General features: G+C 43.1%; 1 pseudogene; it reads left to right on the plus strand.

Annotated features, from left to right (window-relative positions):
* Nucleotides 1-22,243, plus strand: part of LOC119878994 — a 33,591-nt pseudogene extending 11,348 nt beyond the window's left edge.
* Nucleotides 22,244-22,572: the final 329 nt, after the last annotated feature.

Raw genomic sequence — 22,572 nt, forward strand, 5'->3', positions numbered from 1 at the left:
TTGATTCTATTATTTTCGATTCAATTCAATTCGAATCGATTGGATTATTTCGATTCTCGTCGTTTTGAATCAATTCGAATCGATTATTTTCTATTTGATTCGATTCGATTATTTTCTATTCGATTCATTTCGATTCGATTATTTTCGATTCTTTTCATTTCGATTCGATTCGATTCTTTTTGTTTCGATTCGAATCGATTTTTTTCTATTCAATTCGTTTCGATTTGATTCTATTCGATTATTTTCGATTCGATTCGATTCGAATCGATTCGATTATTTCGATTCTCTTTGTTAAGAATCGATTCGAATCGATTCTTTTCTATTTGATTCGTTTCGATTATTTTTTTAAAAACATTTTATTTATTTATTCATGAGAGACACAGAATGAGAGAGAGAGAGAGAGGCAGAGACACAGGCAGAGGGAGAAACAGGCTCCAAGGAGGGAGCCTGACAGGAGACTCGATCCTGGGTCTCCAGGATCAGGACATGGGCTGAAAGCGGCACTAAACCGCTGAGCCACCCGGGCTGCCCAATTCGATTATTTTCTATTCGATTCGTTTCGATTTGATTATTTGAAATTCGATTCGTTTCGATTCGATTCGATTATTTTAGATTCGATTCGATTCGAATCGATTATTTTCGATTTGATTCATTTCCATTCGATTCGATTAGATTATTTTCTTTTTTTTTTAGTTTTTTAATTTTTTTTAATTTATTTTTTTATTGGTGTTCAATTTACTAACATACAGAATAACACCCAGTGCCCGTCACCCATGCACTCCCACCCCCCGCCCTCCTCCCCTTCCAACACCCCTAGTTCGTTTCCCAGAGTTAGCAGTCTTTACGTTCTGTCTCCCTTTCTGATATTTCCCACACATTTCTTCTCCCTTCCCTTATTTTCCCTTTCACTATTATTTATATTCCCCAAATGAATGAGAACATATAATGTTTGTCCTTCTCCGACTGACTTACTTCACTCAGCATAATACCCTCCAGTTCCATCCACGTTGAAGAAATGGTGGGTATTTGTCATTTCTAATGGCTGAGTAATATTCCATTGTATACATAAACCACATCTTCTTTATCCATTCATCTTTCGTTGGACACTGAGGCTCCTTCCACAGTTTGGCTATCGTGGCCATTGCTGCTATAAACATCGGGGTGCAGGTGTCCCGGCGTTTCATTGCATTTGTATCTTTGGGGTAAATCCCAACAGTGCAATTGCTGGGTCGTAGGGCAGGTATATTTTTAACTGTTTGAGGAACCTCCACACAGTTTTCCAGAGTGGCTGCACCAGTTCACAGTCCCACCAACAGTGTAAGAGGGTTCCCTTTTCTCCGCATCCTCTCCAACATTTGTTGTTTCCTGCCTTGTTAATTTTCCCCATTCTCACTGGTGTGAGGTGGTATCTCATTGTAGTTTTCATTTGTATTTCCCTGATGGCAAGTGATGCAGAGCATTTTCTCATATGCATGTTGGCCATGTCTATGTCTTCCTCTGTGAGATTTCTGTTCATGTCTTTTGCCCATTTCATGATTGGATTGTTTGTTTCTTTGGTGTTGAGTTTAATAAGTTCTTTATAGATCTTGGAAACTAGCCCTTTATCTGATATGTCATTTGCAAATGTCTTCTCCCATTCTGTAGGTTGTCTTTTAGTTTTGTTGACTGTATCCTTTGCTGTGCAAAAGCTTCTTATCTTGATGAAGTCCCAATAGTTCATATTTGCTTTTGTTTCTTTTGCCTTCGTGGATGTATCTTGCAAGAAGTTACTATGGCCGAGTTCAAAAAGGGTGTTGCCTGTGTTCTTCTCTAGGATTTTGATGGAATCTTGTCTCACATTTAGATCTTTCATCCATTTTGAGTTTATCTTTGTGTATGGTGAAAGAGAGTGGTCTAGTTTCATTCTTCTGCATGTGGATGTCCAATTTTCCCAGCACCATTTATTGAAGAGACTGTCTTTCTTCCAATGGATAGTCTTTCCTCCTTTATCGAATATTAGTTGACCATAAAGTTCAGGGTCCACTTCTGGATTCTCTATTCTGTTCTACTGATCTATGTGTCTGTTTTTGTGCCAGTACCACACTGTCTTGATGACCACAGCTTTGTAGTACAACCTGAAATCTGGCATTGTGATGCCCCCAGATATGGTTTTCTTTTTTAAAATTCCCCTGGCTATTCGGGGTCTTTTCTGATTCCACACAAATCTTAAAATAATTTGTTCTAACTCTCTGAAGAAAGTCCATGGTATTTTGATAGGGATTGCATTAAACGTGTATATTGCCCTGGGTAACATTGACATTTTCACAATATTAATTCTGCCAATCCATGAGCATGGAATATTTTTCCATCTCTTTGTGTCTTCCTCAATTTCTTTCAGAAGTGTTCTATAGTTTTGAGGGTATAGATCCTTTATATCTTTGGTGAGGTTTATTCCTAGGTATCTTATGCTTTTGGGTGCAATTGTAAATGGGATTGACTCCTTAATTTCTCTTTCTTCAGTCTCATTGTTAGTGTATAGAAATGCCACTGACTTCTGGGCATTGATTTTGTATCCTGCCACGCTACCGAATTGCTGTATGAGTTCCAGCAATCTTGGGGTGGAGACTTTTGGGTTTTCTACGTAGAGTATCATGTCATCGGCGAAGAGGGAGAGTTTGACTTCTTCTTTGCCAATTTGAATGCCTTTAATGTCTTTTTGTTGTCTGATTGCTGAGGCTAGGACTTCCAGTACTATGTTGAACAGCAGTGGTGAGAGTGGACATCCCTGTCTTGTTCCTGATCTTAGGGGAAAGGCTCCTAGTGCTTCCCCATTGAGAATGATATTTGCTGTGGGCTTTTCATAGATGGCTTTTAAGATGTCGAGGAATGTTCCCTCTATCCCTACACTCTGAAGAGTTTTGATCAGGAATGGATGCTGTATTTTGTCAAATGCTTTCTCTGCATCCAATGAGAGGATCATATGGTTCTTGGTTTTTCTCTTGCTGATATGATGAATCACATTGATTGTTTTACGGGTGTTGAACCAGCCTTGTGTCCCAGGGATAAATCCTACTTGGTCATGGTGAATAATTTTCTTAATATACTGTGGGATCCTATTGGCCAGTATCTTGTTGAGAATTTTTGCATCCATGTTCATCAGGGATATTGGTCTGTAATTCTCCTTTTTGGCGGGGTCTTTGTCTGGCTTTGGAATTAAGGTGATGCTGGCTTCATAGAACGAATTTGGAAGTACTCCATCTCTTTCTATCTTTCCAAACAGCTTTAGGAGAATAGGTATGGTTTCTTCTTTAAACGTTTGATAAAATTCCCCTGGGAAGCCATCTGGCCCTGGACTCTTGTGTCTTGGGAGGTTTTTGATGACTGCTTCAATTTCCTCCCTGGTTATTGGCCTGTTCAGGTTTTCTATTTCTTCCTGTCCAGTTTTGGTAGTTTGTGGCTTTCCAGGAATGCGTCCATTTCTTCTAGATTGCCTAATTTATTGGCGTATAGCTGTTCATAATATGTTTTTAAAATCGTTTGTATTTCCTTGGTTTGGTAGTGATCTCTCCTTTCTCATTCATGATTTTATTAATTTGAGTCTTCTCTCTCTTCTTTTTAATAAGGCTGGCTAATGGTTTATCTATCTTATTAATTCTTTCAAAGAACCAACTCCTGGTTCTGTTGATCTGTTCCACAGTTCTTCTGGTCTCGATTTCGTTGAGTTCTGCTCGAATCTTTATTAACTCCCTTCTTCTCTTGGGTGTAGGATCTATTTGCTGTTTTTTCTCTAGCTCCTTTAGGTGTAAGGTTAGCTTTTGTATTTGAGTTCTTTCCAGTTTTCGAATGGATGCTTGTATTGCGATGTATTTCCCCCTTAGGACTGCTTTTGCTGCATCCCAAAGATTTTGAACGGTTGTATCTTCATTCTCATTAGTTTCCATGAATCTTTTTAATTCTTCCTTAATTTCCTGGTTGACCCTTTTATCTTTTAGCAGGATGGTCCTTAACCTCCATGTGTTTGAGGTCCTTCCAAACTTCTTGTTGTGATTTAGTTCTAATTTCAAGGCATTATGGTCTGAGAATATGCAGGGGACCATCCCAATCTTTTGGTATCGGTTCAGACCCGATTTGTGACCCAATATGTGGTCTATTCTGGAGAAAGTTCCATGTGCGCTTGAGAAGAATGTGTATTCAGTTGAGTTTGGATGTAAAGTTCTGTAGATATCTGTGAAATCCATCTGGTCCAGTGTATCATTTAAAGCTCTCATTTCTTTGGAGATGTTTTGCTTAGAAGACCTATCGAGTATAGAAAGAGCTAGATTGAAGTCACCAAGTATAAGTGTATTATTATCTAAGTATTTCTTCACTTTGGTTAATAATTGATTTATATATTTGGCAGCTCCCACATTCGGAGCATATATATTGAGGATTGTTAAGTCCTCTTGTTGAATAGATCCTTTAAGTATGATATAGTGTCCCTCTTCATCTCTCACTACAGTCTTTAGGGTAAATTTTACTTTATCTTATATAAGGATGGCTACCCTTGCTTTCTTTTGAGGACCATTCTAATGGTAAATGGTTCTCCAACCTTTTATTTTCAGGCTGTAGGTGTCCTTCTGTCTAAAATGAGTCTCTTGTAGACAGCAAATAGATGGGTCCTGCTTTTTTATCCAGTCTGAAACCCTGCGCCTTTTGATGGGGTCATTAAGCCCGTTCACATTCAGAGTTACTATTGAGAGATATGAGTTTAGTGTCATCATGATATCTATTCAGTCTTTGTTTTTGTGGACTGTTCCACTGAACTTCTTCTTAAAGGGGAATTTTAAGAGTCCCCCTTAAAATTTCTTGCAGAGCTGGTTTGGAGGTCACATATTCTTTTAGTTGCTGCCTGTCTTGGAAGCTCTTTATCTCTCCTTCCATTTTGAATGAGAGCCTTGCTGGATAAAGTATTCTTGGTTGCATGTTCTTCTCATTTAGGACCCTGAATATATCCTGCCAGCCCTTTCTGGCCTGCCAGGTCTCTGTGGAGAGGTCTGCTGTTACCCTAATACTCCTCCCCATAAAAGTCAGGGATTTCTTGTCTCTTGCTGCTTTAAGGATCTTCTCCTTATCTTTGGAATTTGCAAGCTTCACAATTAAATGTCGAGGTGTTGAACGGTTTTTATTGATTTTAGGGGGGGGATCTCTCTATTTCCTGGATCTGAATGCCTGTTTCCCTTCCCAGATTAGGAAAGTTTTCAGCTAGAATTTGTTCAAATACATATTCTGGCCCTCTGTCCCTTTCGGCGCCCTCGGGAACCCCAATTAAACGTACGTTTTTCTTCCTCAGGCTGTCGTTTATTTCCCTTAATCTATCTTCATGGTCTTTTAATTGTTTGTCTCTTTTTTCCTCAGTTTCCCTCTTTGCTATCAACTTGTCTTCTATGTCACTCACTCTTTCTTCCACCTCGTTAACCCTCGTCGTTAGGACTTCTAGTTTGGATTGCATCTCATTCAATTGATTTTTAATTTCTGCCTGATTAGCTCTAAATTCTACTGTCATGAAGTCTCTTGAGTCCTTTATACTTTTTTCTAGAGCCACCAGTAGCTGTATAATAGTGTTTCTGAATTGGCTTTCTGACATTGAATTGTAATCCAGATTTTGTAACTCTGTGGGAGAGAGGACTGTTTCTGATTCTTTCTTTTGAGGTGAGGTTTTCCTTCTAGTCATTTTGCCCAGTGCAGAGTGGCCAAAAGCAAATTGTATTGGGAAAAAGAGAAAAAGAGAGGAGAGAAAGAAGGAAAGAAAAGAGAAAGAGAAAAAAAAAGGGAAGAAAAAGAGAAAAAAAAAACGAAAAAAAAAAGAAGAAAAAGAGAAAGAAAAAGAAAGGAGAAAAAAGGGGGTGGGGGAAGGAAACAAATCAAAAAGCAAAACAAACAAACAAACAAAAAGAACCACAGGGGAGTATCTTCTGATTCTGTGTTCTTTAAGTCCTTCGGCTTCTCCTGGAAGTTGTCCGTCTAGCTGGTGTTCTGGGGGAGGGGCCTGTTGTGCTGGTTTTCAGGTGTTAGCAGTTGGGGGAGCTGCTGTGCCCCTGCCTGGTGCAGGGCTCAGTGGGGGTTGTTTACCCCGTGAGGCCGCAGGAGGAACAGCCCCAGTGGCGGGGCAGCTCTGGAAACCTGGATTCAGCTCCGGCAGGAACTCCGTCTGCAGGGCCTGGAGGCTCCGGGGCGGGGCCGCTGCTCTGCTCAGCTGGGGCAGGAGCGTCCTTGCAGTCCTGGGCCCTCCCGGCCTCTGCCTGTCCCGGGGGAGGCGGGATCCTGGGCTGTGTCCCGGCGCCCTGTGCTCTGGAGCCTGCGCTGTTGGATTCGTGCTCCCGGGCAGCGCAGCCCCCTCCGCGGAGCCGCCCCCGAGCCCCCCCCGAGCTGCTCCGGGTCCCGCCGTGCGCGCTGCAGCCCTTGGGGAGCTCAGCGCACTCTCCTGGGCGCGCAGTTGCTCTGTTACTGTCCCAGGGAGCCCGAGGGCATCCTCGCCCTCCTGGGTCCTGCTCCAACTCCCCGCGAGCCCCTTTCCGCCCGGGAAGGTCGGTGCAGCTCCTGCTCCTCCGGGACGGGGCTCTCCTGTCCTGGGGACACTCGCCCCGGCCTCAGCCCGGCTCCTCGCGGGGCCCCTCCCCCTTGGAGGCCTTTGTTTCTTTATTTCTTTTTCCCCGTCTTCCTACCTTGATAGATGCGCGAACTCTTCTCCGATTAGATTATTTTCGATACGATTTGGTTCGAATTGATTAGATTATTTCGATTCTCTTCGTTTCGAATTGATTCGATTCGATTTTTTCTATTTGATTCGATTCGATTATTTTCTATTCGATTCGTTTCGATTCGATTATTTTCGATCTGATTCGTTTCGATTCGATTTGATTCGTTTATTTTTGATTCGATTCATTTCGAGTAATTTCCATTCGATTCGTTTCGATTCGATTTGATTCGATTAATTTCGATTTGATTCGATTTGACACTGAACCAGATGGATTTAACAGATATTTAGAGAACTTCCCATCCAAGTGCGCATGGTACTTTCTCCAGATTAGACAACATACTGGGTCACAAATCAGGTCTTAAAAGACACCCAAAGATTGGGATAGTCCCCTGCATATTTTCAGACCATAATGCTTTGAAATAAGAACTAAATCACAAGAAGAAGTTTAGAAGGATTTCAAACACATGGAGGTTATGGAACATCCTGCTAAAAGATGAAAGGGCCAAGTAGGAAATTAGAGAAGAATTATAAAGTTTCATGGGCACTAATGAGAATGAACATACAACAGTTCAAAATCCTTGGGATACAGCACAAGCAGTCCTGAGGGAGAAATACATTGCATTATGAATATCCATCCAAATACTGGAAAGGACTCAAATACGAAAGCAAACCTTGCACCTAAAGGAGCTGGAGAAAAAACAGCAAATAGATCCTACACACAGCAGAAGAAGAGAGTTAATAAAGATTGGAGCAGAACTCAATATAATAGAGACCAGAAGAAGTGTGGAACAGATGAACAAAGCCAGGAGTTGGTTCTTTGAAAGAATTAATAAGATAGATAAATCATGAGTCAGCCTTTTAAAAAAGAAGACATAATAGACTCAAATTAATAAAATCATGAATGAGAAAGGAGAGATAACTACCAACAACAAGGAAATACAAATGATTTTAAAACATATTATGAACAGCTAAACACCAATAAATTAGGCAATCTAGAAGAAATTGACTCATTTCTACAAAGCCACAAACAATCAAAACTGGAACTGGAAGAAATACAAAACCTGAACAGGCCAATAACCAGAAAAGAAATTGAAGCAGTCATCAAAAACCTCCAAAGACACAAAAGTCCAGGGCCAGATGGCTTCCCAGGGGAATTCTATCAAACGTTTAAAGAAGAAACCATTCTTATTCTACTAAATCTGTTCAGAAAGATAGAAAGAAGTGGAGTAATTTCAAATCCGTTCTATGAGGCCAGCATCACCTTAATTCCAAAACCAGACAAAGACCCCACCAAAAAGGAGAATTATAGACCAATATCCCTGATGAACATGCATGCAAAAATTCTCCACAAGATATTAGCCAATAGGGTACTAAAATTCATTAAGAAGATTATTCACCATGAATAATCATGTAGGATTATTCAAGTAGGATAAATCAAGTAGGATTTATCCCCGGGATGCAAGGCTGGTTCAACACTCATAAAATAATCAATGTCATTCATCACATAAGCAATAGAAAAACAAGAACCATATGATCCTCTCAATAGATACAGAGAAAGCATTTGACAAAATGCAACATCCATTCCTGATCAAAACTCTCCAGAGTGTAGGGATAGAGGGAACATTCCTCAACATCTTAAAAGCCCTCTACGAAAAGACCATAGCAAATATCATTCTCAATGGGGAAACACTGGAAGCCTTTCCCCTAAGATCAGGAACAAGACAGGGATGTCCACTCTCACCACAGCTATTCAACATCGTACCAGAAGTCCTAGCCTCAGCAGTCAGACAACAAAAATAAATAAATGTATTCAAATTGGCAAAGAAGAAATCAAACTCTCTCTCTTTGCCAATGACATGATACTCTGTAGAAAACCCAAAAGACTCCACCCCAAGATTGATAGAACTCATACAGCAATTTGGCCACATGGCAGGATACAAAATCAATGCCCAGAAGTCAGTGGCATTTCTATACACTAACAATGAGACTGAGGAAAGGGAAATTAAGGAGTCAATCCATTTACCATTGCATCCAAAAGCATAAGATACCTAGGAATAAACCTAATCAACAAGGTAAAGGATCTATACCCTAAAAACTACAGAAGACTTCTGAAGGAAATTGAGGAAGACACAGATGGAAAAATATTTCATGCTCATGGATTGGAAGAATTCATTTTGTGAACATATCAATGATAATCAGGGCAATTTACATGTTTAATGCAACACTGATCAAAATATGATGGACTTTCTTCAGAGACTTGGAACAGATTATTTTAAGATTTCTGTAGGATCAGAAAAGACCCTGAATAGTCAGGGGAATTAAAAAAAAAGAAAACCATAGCGGAGGGCATCACAATGCCAGATTTCAGGTTGTACTACAAAGCTATGGTCATCAAGACAGTGTGGTACTGGCACAAAAACAGACACATGGATCAATGGAACCGAATAGAGAATCCAGAAGTGGACCCTCAACTTTATGGTCAACGAATATTCGACAAAGGAGGAAAGACTATCCACTGGAAAAAGTCTCTCCAATAAATGATGCTGGAAAAATTGGACATCCAGATGCAAAAGAATGAGATTAGACCACTCTCCTGTACCATACACAAAGATACCTGAAAATGGATGAAAGATCTTAAGTGAGACAAGATTCCATCAAAGTCCTAGAGGAGAACACAAGCAACACCCTTTTTCAACCTGGCCACAGTAACGTCTTGCAAGATTCATACATGAAAGCAAGAGAAACCAAAGCAAGAATGAACTATTGTGTCTTCATCAAGATAAGAAGCTTTTGCACAGCAAAAGATTCTGTCAACAAAACCCAAGGACAACCTACAGAATGGGAGAAGATATTTGCAAATGACCTATCAGATAAAGGGCTAGTATCCAAGATCTATAAAGAACTTATTCAACTAAACAGCAAAGAAATAAACAATCCAATCATTAAATGGTGAAAAGACATGAACAGAAATCTCACAGAGGAAGACATAGACATGACCAACAAGCACATGAGGAAATGCTCAGCATCACTTGCCATCAGGGAAATACATATCAAAACCACAATGAGATACCACCTCAAACAAATGAGAATGGGGAAAATTAGCAAAGCAGGAAACCACAAATGTTGGAGAGGATGTGGAGAAAGGGGAACAATCCTACACTGCTGGTGGAATGTGAACTGGTGCAGCCACTGTGGATAACTGTGTGGAGGTTCCTCAAAGAGTTAAAAATAGATCTGCCCTATGACCCAGCAATTGCACTGCTTGGGTTTTACCCCAAATATACAGATGCAATGAAATGCTGAGACACCAACACCGATGTTTGTAGCAGCAAAGTCCACAACAGCCAAACAGTTGAAGGAGCCTCAGTGTCCATTGAAAGATGAATGGATAAAGAAGATGTGGTTTATGTATACAATAGAATATTACTCAGCCATTAGAAACAACAAATACCCACCATTTGCTTCGACATGGATTGGACTGTAGGGTATTATGCTGAGGGAAAAAAGTCAATCTGAGATGAGCAATCATTATATGGTCTCAATCATTTGGGGGAGTATAAAAAACAGTGAATGGGAATAAAGGGAAAAGGAGAGAAAATGAGTGAAAATATAAGTTGAGGATGACAGAATCTGAGAGACTCCTAACTCTGGGAAAGGAACAATGGGCAGTGGGAAGGGAGGTGTTGGGTCATTGGGGTGACTGGATGACAGGCGCTGAGGGGGGCACGTGAAGGGATGAGACCTGGGTGATATGGTATATGTTGGCAAATTGAACTCTTCTCATTTAGGACCCTGAATATATCCTTCCAGCCCTTTCTGGTCTTCCAGGGCTCTGTGAAGAGATCTGCTGTTAACCTAATACTTCTCCCCATAAGTGTTATCACTTGTCTCTTAGTGTTTTGAGGATCTTCTCTTTATCTTTGGAATTTGCAAGTTTCACCATGAAATGTCGGGGTGTTGAACGGCTTCTATTGATTTTGTGGGGGGGGGGATCTCTCTATCTCGAGGATGTGGATGCCTGTTTCCTTCCCCAAGTTAGGGAAGTTCTCAGCTAAGATTTGTTCAAATACACTTTCTGGTCCTCTGTTCCTTTCAGCAGCCTCTGGAACCCCCTTTCAACGTAGATTTTTCCTTCTGAGGCTGTCATTTATTTCCCTTAACCTTTCTTCATGGTCTTTTTATTTCTCTTTTTTCCTCAGCATCCTTCCTTGCCATCAACATGTCTTCTATGTCACTCATCATTCTTCTACCTCATTAACCTCATCGTTAGGAGCTCCAGTGTGGATTGCATCTCATTTAATTGATTTTAATTTTGGCTTGATTAGATCGAAATTCTGCAGTCATGAGTCTCTTGAATCCTTCATTCTTTTTTCCAGAGCCATCAGTAGCTTTATAATTGTGCTTCTGTATTGGCATTCTGACATCGAATTGTCACCCAAATTCTGTAACTCTGTGGGAGAGAGGACTGTTAGTGATTGTTTCTTTTGTGGTGACTTCTTCCTTCTAGTCATTTTGCTCAGTGCAGAGTGGCTAAAAACAAGTCGTACTGGAAAAAGGAAGGAAATAAAGAAAAAAGGGGGGAAACAAAAAACAAAAACAAACAAATCAACAAAAAACAAGAAAAATTTCAAAGCTTAAAAAAAAATATAACAAGGAGGGGTCTCCTCTGATTCTATATACTGTAAGTCCCTCAATTTCCCCCTGGAGCTTTCCAGCGCTGCTTGGTTAAGAATTTGCTCTTCCCCTTTCCTTCCAGCTGGTCTTGTGAGGGAGGGTCCTGCTCTGCTGATAGTCAGGTGTGAGCACCAGGGGAGCTGCCCCACCCCCTGCCGGGGGCTCGGCTCCCTGGGAGCTGTTTATTCTGTGAGGCCCATGTTCCCTGGCCGCCCCACTCCGACCCAGGCGCAAGGTGACTTGGGAGGAACAACAACACCGGCGGCGGCCAGCTCTCCAATCCAAAAGTCAGCTCCCACATTAAGTCCTGCAGTTCCCAGTCCACAAGAGCCTGGCAGCACCGGGTGTTGGTGGCACTGACCTGCACAGCTCAGGTGTGCCCGGTGGCAGGAGCGTCCTCGCTGTCCTGTGTCCTCCCGCCCCCGATTGCCCAAGGGGATCGCCAGATCCTGGGCTTTGTCACCCGGGGCCCTGGGCTCCCGGGCCTGCGCCGCTGAAATCGCTCTCCCCTCCTGCGGGACACGCATTCCCCTCCTTGCCGAGCTGCTGCCAGAGCCACCACCTGAGCTGCTCCCGGGATCCAATGGGTGTGCGCTCCAGACCTTTTCAGAGCTCCGCCCATGGTGTGTGGCGTGCTCTCCCCACTTCCTCTGTTAATGACCCCGGGACCCTGGGGGCTCCACTGCCCCTCTTGGGATCCTGCCCGAGTTCCCTGTGAGCGCTTTCCATCTGGAAATGTTGGTAAAGTTCCTGATTCTCCCGGTCTGGGCTTTCCTGTCCTGGAGTGTCTACTGCCTGGCCTTAGCGCGGCTCTTCGTGGGGGTTCTCCCCTCCCACTCTGGAGTCTTGTTATTTATTTTTTCGTCTTCCTATCTTGATAGAAGCACAAACTCTTCTCACTGTAACCTTCCAGCTGTTCTCTCTTTAAATCCCAGGCCGAATTCGTAGGTTTTCAGGATGATTTGAAAGTTATCTAAGTAAGTTGTTGGGGATAGGGGATTTCGGAATCCTACTCTTCTGCCATCTTGCCAACAGTCTTGGCTCTTATTATCTTGATTTCCTATTTTCCCATTCTATTTACACAAATATGTTATTTTATCTTATTTCTATTTTACTTGTTAAAAATTTGAATTCAATTTGCCAGCATATACTAAACCATTAGTTTCAGATGTAGTGATCCATAAATTATCATTTGTGTGTAACACCCAGTGCTCATCACACCAGTGCCCTCCTTGATGCCCCTTACCCAGGTCCTGATCCCCCATCCACCTCCCCTCTAGCGACCCTCAATTTATTTCACAGAGTTAAGAGTCTGTCATGGTTTTTCTCTCTCTCTGATGACTTCCCATTCAGTTTTCCCTCCCTTCCCCTATGATTCTATGCAATGTTTCTTATGTTTCACATATGCATGAAACCATATGATAATTGTCTTTCACTGACTTATTTCACTCTCTGACTAATACCCTCCAGTTCCATCCATGTCGATAGAAGTGGTAAAGATTCGTCCTTTCTAAAGGCTCAGTAATATCCCATTGTAACTATAGCCCACATCTTCTTTATCCATTCATCTGGCGATGGATATGTGGACTCGTTCCACATTTTGACCATTGTGGACATTGCTGCTGTGAACATTGGGTGCAGGGTGACCCTTCTTTTCACTACCTCTGTATCTTTGTGGTAAATACGGCGTAGCACATTTGCTAGGTCATAGGGTAGCTCTGTTTTTAAGTTCTTGAGGATCCTGCTCCCTTTTCCAGAGTGGCCGCTCCACTTTGCATTCTCACCAACAGTGCAAGATGGTACACCCTTTTCTCCACAACCTGGCCAAAGTTTGTTGTTTTTCTGTCTTGTTCATTTTAGCCTTCTCCAGATGTGAGGTGGTATCTCATTGTGAGTTTTGTTTTGTTTTGTAATTTCCTGATAATGAGTGATGTGGGAAGCATTTTTTTCATGTGTGTCTGTTGGCCACGTGTTGTCTTCTTTGGAGAAATGTCTGTTCATCTCTTCTGCCCATTTCTTCACTGGATTACTGGTTTTGGGGTCTTGAGTTCCATAAGTGTTTTACAGATCTTGGATATTAGCCTTTTATCTCCTATGTCATTTGCAAATGCCTTCTCCCATTTTGTAGGTTGCTTCTTAGTTTTATGGACTGTTTACTTTGCTTTTTATCTTGATGAAGTCCCAATAGTTCAGTTTTGCTTTTGTTTCCCTTGCCTTTACAGAATGTCTTGCATAAGTTGTTATGGCCAAGGTCAAAAGAGGTTGTTGCCTGTGTTTTCCTCTAGGATTGTGATGGATTGCTATTCATACCTTTAGGTCTTATCATCCATTTTGAGTTTATCTTTGTGTGTGGTGTAAAGAGAATGGTCCAGTTGCATTCTTCTGCATGTGGCTGTCCAATTTGTTGAAGAGACCATCCTTTTTTCCAGCGGATATTCTTTTCTGCTTTGTCGAAGATTAGTTGACCATAGAGTTGAGGGTCCATTTCTGGGTTCCCTATTCCATTCCTTGATCAATGTGTCTGTTTTTGTGCCAGTACAATAACATTTTGATGATGACAGCTTTGTCTATAACATGCAGAAAAAAACCTTAGACAAAATACAGCCTGAAGTCAGACATTGTGATATAACCTGCTTTTGATTTCTTTTTTGAACATTCCTATGGCAAATTGGGGTCTCCTCTGGTTCCATGCAAAACTTAGAAATATTGTTTTCTGAACTGTGAAAAATGTCAAGGGTATTTTGATAGGGACTACTTCAAAAGTGTACATTGCCCTGGGTTGCATGGACATTTTCACAATATTGATACTTCAAATCCATGAATATGGAATGTTAATGAATCTCTTTGCTCTTCCACAATTTCTTTTTAGGTGTTCTATAGTTTTTAGTTACAGATCCTTTACCTCTGTCATTACTTTAATTCCTAGGTATTTATGGTTTCTGGTGCAATTGTAAATAGGATCAGCCCTTAATTTCTCTTTCATCTATATCATTTTTGTGTCTAGAAATAAAGCAGATGTCTCTACATTGATTTTTTATCCTGCCACTTGCTGAAATACAATATGAGTCCTAGCAAAGTTGCAAACTCTTGTGTTTTCCAAATAAAGTATCATGTCATCTGAGGAAAGTGAGATGTTGACTTCTTCCTTGCCAGTTTGAATGCCTTTATAATTGTTTGCACTTATTTGGAGTTGGTTGTGATCTGCCAATTTCATTTATGATTTTATTTGTTGGGATTCTTTATCTTTTCTTTGAGAAGTCCTTTGAGAGCTTTCTCAATCTCATGAATTCTTCCTAAGTATGAGGCAGCTTGCCCTAGTGCTGAGATATGCTGTGAGTCTAGGGGTCCAATGGCACATGGTGAGCCTGCTATCCAGGGGCCTGCTTGGCCTAGCCATGTCTGGGTTGTGTAACCACAAGTCCAAAATCACAAGGTGAGCCCACTTACCAGTGGCCTAAGTGAGTAAAGCTGAGCTGTGATGTTGGTCTCCAGGTCCAAGCAACATGCTGATCCCACTGTGCAGGTGCCTCATTTCCCCAATGATGAGGCTGGGATGCAGGGCTCATTATTTGAGGCATTCTGCAACCCAGTGTTCCCTGGACCCCCTTGCCTTCTTTTGGGCTCAGCTGGAGACTGGTGGTATGAGGGTTCCTGGTCCCTTCAGTGTTTGGGTGACCCACATGCCCTGGGGCACCTGGGATCAGCGGGTTCCCAATCTGAGGGCTCCTGGTAGGTGCTCTGTTCTGGGGACTGCATGTCTCATGCCCTGCTGTGTTCGAGGATTTGTCCTTTGCAGGCTCCTGGTCAGCCAGGGATCTGGACGATCCAGTTTCTCCACTACTGAGCTGGGGCAGGCAGCTCGTTGTCCTTGAGGGCCCGTGTTCCAATGACCCCCACCGTGTCCAGTGATGTGGTGACTCCTTGTCCCAGGACTTACTTGTTTCATAATACCCCTTCTCTGCCAGGTGCATGGAGGCACTTCAGACATTGTACACATGGGACATGGACTGGAAGATTAGGGCATTCATGAGCCCTGTGCTGATCTGGGTGGGTTGGAGAGCTCAAGAGAAGCAGTTAGTGCCCTGGGCTCCTCAGGACATAGACTCACAGCTTCCGGTGCTGATCCCGGTGTTGTCCCCAGAGGTGTGGGAGGCTTTTCTCATCTGCCTGAGTATCCATGGTACCGATTCCAGTGTCCCACTCCCACCACATGGGAATATGTCCGTGAGCAGCCAGGACAAACTCACAGTGGGAAAAGGGAACAGGAGTTGCCTGCAGTGGGTTCGAGGACTCTCAGGACCACAGAGGGGGATGAAGGGAGGTGCAAACATGCAGGTGGAGCCCAAAGTTTTGACAAGAGGCCTGGGGCAGGTGATGGGACAGGGGGCTTGCCATGGGCAGGGCCAGAAAACAGGGAAGCAAACTAGAGGGAGAGCAGGGAGATCTGTGGATGAAGTACCATCTCTGTCATCATGGGGGCCTGTGTGATTGCCATGCTTTTATATCAGCCCAGGTGCATCAGAGTGCCCTTCTGTATGTCACCACCATGCCGCGGCCAATCAGGCAGGCTCTCAGTGTGTCCTGATTCAGGTGGCCAATCACCATGCAGCTTAGGTGGCCAATGTCAGATGGCTTTCTCAGTGACTCTCCTGATATCGTTGCCTAGAAACCACGTTAAAACGGAAAACAGAGGAGGTGGGGGCAAGATGGTGGAAGAGTAGGGTCCCCAAGTCACCTATCCCTACCCAATTACCTACATAACTTTTTATCATCTTGAAAACCTAGGAATTTGGCCTGAGAATTAAGTAGAGAACAGCTGTAATGCTACAGTGAGAGAAGAGTTCACGCTTCTATGAAATACAACTTCTTTTTGGCCACTCTGCACTGAGCAAAATGACTAGAAGGAAAAACTCTCCTCAAAAGAAAGAATCAGAAATAGCCCTCTCTCCCAAAGACTTACAAAATTTGTATTACAACTCAGTGTTAGAAAGCTGAATCACAAGCATAATTATAAAGCTACTGGTGGATCTAGAAAAAACCCTAAAGGATTCAAGACACTTCATGACTGCAGAATTTAGATCTAATCAGGCCAAAATTAAAAATCAATTAAATGAGATGCAATCCAAACTAGAGGTCAGAACGATGAGAGTTAACGTGGTAGAATGAGTGAGTGACATAGAAGACAAGTTGATGTCAAGGAGGGAAACTGAGGAAACAAAGAGAAGAGAAAAATGACTAAAAGATCATGAGGATAGGCTAATGGAAATAAATGACAACCTCAGAAGGAAAATCTACGTTTATCTGGGGTCCCAAGGGTGCCGAAGACACAGGCCCAGAATATGTATTTGAACAAATCAGAGCTGAAAACTTCCCTAATTTGTGGCAGGAAACAGGCATTCAGATCAGGAAATGGATAGATCCCCCCATGAAATCAATAAAAACCACTCTACTCCTGGACATTTAATAGTGAAACTTGCAAATTCCAAAGATAAAGAGAAAATCCTTAAAGAAGCAAGAGAAAAGTAATCTCTAAATTTTATGGGGAGAAGGATTAGCATAACAGCAGACCCTTCCACAGAGACCTGGCAGGCCAGAGAGGGCTGGCAGGATATAGTCAGGGTCTTAAATGAGAAGAACATGCAGCCAAGAATACTTTATCCAGCAAGGCTCTCATTCATAATAGAAGGAGAGATAAAGAGTTTCCAAGGTAGGCAGAAACTGAAAGGATATGTGATCATGAAGCCAGCTCTGCAAGAAATACTAAGGGGGAATCTGTAATAGAGGAAGTCCAAGGTAACAATCCACAAAAACAGGGACGGAATAGGAATCATGATGACACTGAATACATATCTTTCAATAGGAACTTTGGATATGAATGGGTTTAGTGACCCCAGCAAAAGGTGCAGCTGCTGATTCAGACCGTGACATAAGGGAGGAACAATAACACTGGCGGTGGCCAGCTCTTCAGCCCTAGAGTCAGCTCCCGCAGTAACTCCTGCAGACCCCAGTCCGTGGGAGCCTGGATGCTGCGGGCATGGGGGGAACTGACCTGCACAGCTCGGGGGTGCCCGCGGCAGGAGCGTCCTCGCGGTCCTGTGTCCTCCTGGCCCCCATGTCCCAAGGGGATCGCGGATCCTTGCTGTGTCCCCCAACACCCTGGGGTCCGGGGCCTGCGCCTCTGGAATTGCTCTCCCAGGGCCATGCATTCCCCTCCTAGCCGCCGCTGCCAGAGCCGCCACCTGCGCTGCTCCGGGGCCCACTGGGTACGCACTCCAGCCATTGCTGGAGCTCCGTCCATGGTCTGTGGCTGCTCTCTCCATTTCCTATGTTAGTGACCCCGGGAACCTGGGGGCTCCACTGCCCATCCTGGGATCCTGCCTGAGTTCCCTGTGAGTGCCTTTCCATCCGGGAATGTTGGTCAAGTTCCTGATTCTCCCGGTCTGGGCTTTCCCGTCCTGGAGTCTCTCCTGCCTGGCCTTAGCCTGGCTCCTTGTGGAGGCTCTCTCCCATTGGAGTGTACTCATTTATTTTTCCGTGTTTCTACCTTGATAGAAGCGCAAACGCTTCTCACTTTAGCCTTCCAGCTATTCTCTGTTTAAATCAGAGGACGAATTCATCGGGTTTCAGGATGATTTGAAAGTTATCTAGGTAAGTTGATGAGGACAGGTGATTTCGGGATCCTACTCTTCCCCCATTTTGTCGACAGCCATGTCTCTCATTATTTTGACTTCCTATTTTCCCATTGAATTTACACAAATATTTTATTTATCTTACTTTCATTTTACTCTTTAAAAATTTGAACTCAATCACCCATTAGAAACGACAAATACCCATCGTTTGCTTTGACGTGGTTGTAACTGGAGGGTATTATGCCGAGTGAAATAAGTCAATCGGAGAAGGACAAATATTATATGGTCTCCTTCATTTGGGGAATATAAAACATAGTGAAAGGAAATAAAGCAGAAATGAGATAAAATCAGTCTGAAAAATCAGAAAGGGAAACAGAATGAGAGACTCCAAACTCTGGGAAATGAACTAGAGGTGGTAGAAAGGGAGGTGGGCATGGCTTGGGGGTCACTGGGTGACAGGCACTGAGAAGGGCACTTGATGGGATGAGCACTGGGTGTTATTCTATATGTTGGCAAATTGAACACCAATAAAAAATAAATTTAAGAAAAATTAAAAATAAAAGATTCAGCTGTAGTGCTATCTAGGTGGCAATTCCTTGCAGGGTAGGACAAGGTTCCCCAGAGGGCTATATATCTTCTAAATCAGCTTCTAATGTATGATGCTGTTTCTCACATAGCTCACATTTACAGGTGCAGGAATCGAGGACTGGAACTGGGAGTTGTACTACTCACTATAACCCGTCATGATCTACTTGCAAAATGTTTCTTTCTTTCCCACGATTTATTATTCTGCTGGCCTAGAGGTCTCAGGTTCAAAGAGAGACACAAAAACAATCCCACTGATCTGGAAATTGAAACTGGTGCCTGGCCACTTTGAGCTCTTCAGGCCCCTGAATCAATAGGCAAGGAAGGAAGTTACTATGCTGGCTGGGTGATTAATCCCAAATACTGGTAGAAATTGGATGAACTCCATAATGGAGGTTAAGAAGAGCATGTGTGAAAATCAGAGGATCAGTAAAGACATCTTTTAATATTACCTTCATGTTTTCATTTTCATTTCCTTCCATGTATTTTTTAATTTACACTTTAATTTCTGATTAACCCATTCATTATAAGCAGTAGGATATTCTTTAACCCCCATGTATTAGTGGTATTTCCAGTTTTTTTTCTTGTGGTTGACCTTAAGTTTCATGGCATTGTGGTTGGAAACTATGCATGGTATAGTCTTCATCTTTTTGTACTTGTTCAGGTCTGATTTGTGACCTGGTATGTGATCTATTCTGGAGAATGTTTCATATGCACTCAAAAAGACTGTCTTCTGCTGCTTTAGGATGAAATGTTCTGAATATATTTGTTAAGTACAAAAAAAAGAAAAAAAAAAAATAGAAACGACAAAGAGATACTACTTGCTTCGATGTGGATGGAACTGGAGGGTATAATGCTGAGGGAAAATAGTCAATCAGAGATAGGCAATCATTATATGGTCTCATTCATTTGGCATAATAAAAAATAGTGAAAGGGAATAAAGGGAAACAGAGAAAATGAGTGAAAATATCAGTTGATGATGACAGAATATGAGAGACTCCTAACTCTGAGCAATGAAAAAGGGGTACTGGTAAGGGAGTTTCCTGGATGGTTGGGGTGACTGGATGACATGCGCTGAGGGGGGCACTTGACGTGATGACCATGGGAGATATGCTATATGTTGGCAATTGAACTTTTTCATTTAGGACCCTGAATATATCATGCCAGCCCGTTCTGGCCACCCAGGTCGCTGGGGAGAGGTCTGCTGTTAACCTACTACTTCTCCTCATAAAGTTTAGGGATCCTTTGTATCTTGTTGCTTTGAGGATCTTCTCTATCTTTGGAATTTGGAAGTTTCATGATGAAATATCAGGGTGTTGAATGGTTTTTATTGCTTTTAGGGGAGGATCACTCTAGCTCCAGGATCTTCATGCCTGATTCCTTCCTCAAGTTAGGGAAGTTCTCTGCTATGATTTGTTCTCATACGCTTTCTGGTCCTCTGTTCCTTTCGACACCCTCTGGAACCCCCTTTAAATGTAGATTTTTCCTTCTTAAGCTGTCATTTACTTCCCTTAACCTTTCCTCATGGTCTTTTGTTTTTCTCTTTTCCTCTGCTTCCTTCCTTGCCATCAACCTGTCTTCTATGTTACTCACTCGTTCTTCCACCTCATCAACCCTGGTCTGTAGGACCTCTAGTTTGGATTTTTAAGTGATTTAAGTGATTTTTAATTTCGGCCTGATTAGATCTAAATTTTGCAGTCATGAAGTCTCTTGAGTCCTTTATGCTTTTTTCTAGAGCCACCAGTAGCTTTATAATAATAGTGCTTCTGAATTGGCTTTCTGACATTGAATTGTAATCCAAATTTTGTAACTCTGTGGGAGGGAGGAGTGTTTCTGGTTCTTTCTTTTGAGGTAAGGTTTTCCTTCTAGTCATTTTGCTCAGTGCAGAGTTGCCAAAAACAATTTCTATTGGGGAAAAGAGAAAAAGAGAGAAGAGAAGGAAGGAAAGAAAAAAACTTAAAAAAGAAGAGAAAAAAGAGAAAAAAGAGAAGAAAAGAGAAAAACAAAAATATGGGGGGGGGAGGAACAAACAGAAATCAAAAAACAAAAAAACAAAAAAATAAGGGGAGTACACTCTGATTCTGTATACTGTAAATTCCTCGACTTCCACTGGAACTTTCCAGCACTGGTTGATCAATAATTTTTTTTTCCTGTCTGTCTAGCTGGTCTTCTGGGGTAGGGGCTTGCTGTTCTGATTTTCAGGTGTTAGCACTTTGGGGAGCTGCTCAGCCCCCTGCCTGGTTCAGGGCTCAGTGAAAGATGTTTAACCTGTTTATACAGTGAGGGCACTATGAGGCTTATTGGGGTTTTTTTATCCTGTGAGACCCCAGTAGGAACAACAACAGTGGCGGCGGCCAGCTCTAGAGCCTGGAATCAGCTCCTGCAGTAACTACGAGCTCTCAGTCTGCAGGGGCCTGGATGCTCTGGGGGAGGGGCCGCTGATCTGCTCAACTTGGGGCAGGAGTGTCCTTGCTGTCCTGTCCCTCCTGGCCTCTGCCTGTCCCCGGGGGAGCGCCGGATCCTGGACTGTGTCCGCAGGCACCCTGTGCTCCTGGCCTGCGCTGTTGGATTCGCGCTCCCAGCTGCGCAGCCCCTTCTGCGTGGAGCCTCTGCTGTAGCCGCATCTGAGCTGCTCCTGGGGGCTGTGGAGACCCCCGCTGCTCAAGCTGCCTCCGAGCTGCTCCCTTGGACGAGCAGCCCCCTGCCCCAGGTGCCTCCGCCTGAGCCGCCTCTGAGTTGTTCGCGGGTCCAGCCAGGCACGCTGCAGCCCTTTAGGGAGCTCAGCCGTGGGGTGTGGTGTGCTCTCCCTGGGGCGCAGGTGGTCTGTTAGTGTCCCTGGGAGTCTGAGGTCATCCCTGCCCTCCTGGGATCCTGCTCTAACTCCCTGAGAGCGCCTTCTGTCCGGAAGAATGGTGAAACTCCTGCTTCTCCAGGCTGGGCTCTCCTGTCCTGGGGACACTTTTCCAGAGTGGCTGCACCAGTTTGCACTCTCACCAACAATGCAAGAGGGTTCCCCTTTCTCCACATCCTCGCCAACATTTCTTGTTGGTGGCAGACTATGTCCGGAGCAAGGACTTTTGGGACTGCCTCATGAGTACGCATTTCTGGGGCCCTGTAGCCAACTGGGGTCTTCCCATTGCTGCCATCAATGACATGAAAAAGTCTCCAGAGATTATCAGTGGGCGGATGACATTTGCCCTCTGTTGTTACTCCTTGACATTCATGAGATTTGCCTACAAGGTCCAGCCTTGAACTGGCTTCTGTTTGCATGCCATGCCACAAATGAAGTAGCCCAGCTCATTCAGGGAGGACGCCTTATCAAACATGAGATGAGTAAAAAGGCATCAGCATAACAGTGGAAAATGGGCAACCAGGTGTTTGAAGGGACAGCGTCTGCGCTGCTGCTGAGTCACAGATTCCATCCTCAGAATAGTCTTGCTAAGGAAAATAAGCTGAATGCTATTTTTACTAACCAATTTTTCTAGAAATAGCTGAGAGTCCCTAAGCCAACTCTCTGCTGCCTTACACATACCAAGTATTTTACTTCTCTTCATAAAGAGTAGCTCAAAATATGCAATCAATTTAATAATTCCCAATGATGGTTTTATCTGCAGTAATATGTATATTACTTGCTAGAATTTACTTAATAAAAAATTGGATAAAAATTGTAATTATTAGCACTTAAATACTCAGAATCTTTAACTCTTTAATGACCATGAGACCACCGACAGCTGGCCATACTTACACTGTCATCGCCAGTTTTTTTTAACCATTTAACTTTCTTTACTGAAAACCAATATTCAAGAAAGATGAACCCTCAATGCATCCTCTTATACTGACCAACGTAACTAAGTACAAATGAAGTCAATGGTGTACTCCGTTAGCATGCTGTGCTGTGTGTCAAGAAAACAAGCCCTCCCCCGCCCGAGCCTGGCCCCTGGCAAACACAGATAAATGATTGTGCACTGC

Source organism: Canis lupus, unplaced genomic scaffold (assembly GCF_011100685.1).
Source record: "Canis lupus familiaris isolate Mischka breed German Shepherd unplaced genomic scaffold, alternate assembly UU_Cfam_GSD_1.0 chrUn_S2197H2397, whole genome shotgun sequence".
In the NCBI taxonomy this organism is placed as follows: Eukaryota; Metazoa; Chordata; class Mammalia; order Carnivora; family Canidae; genus Canis; species Canis lupus.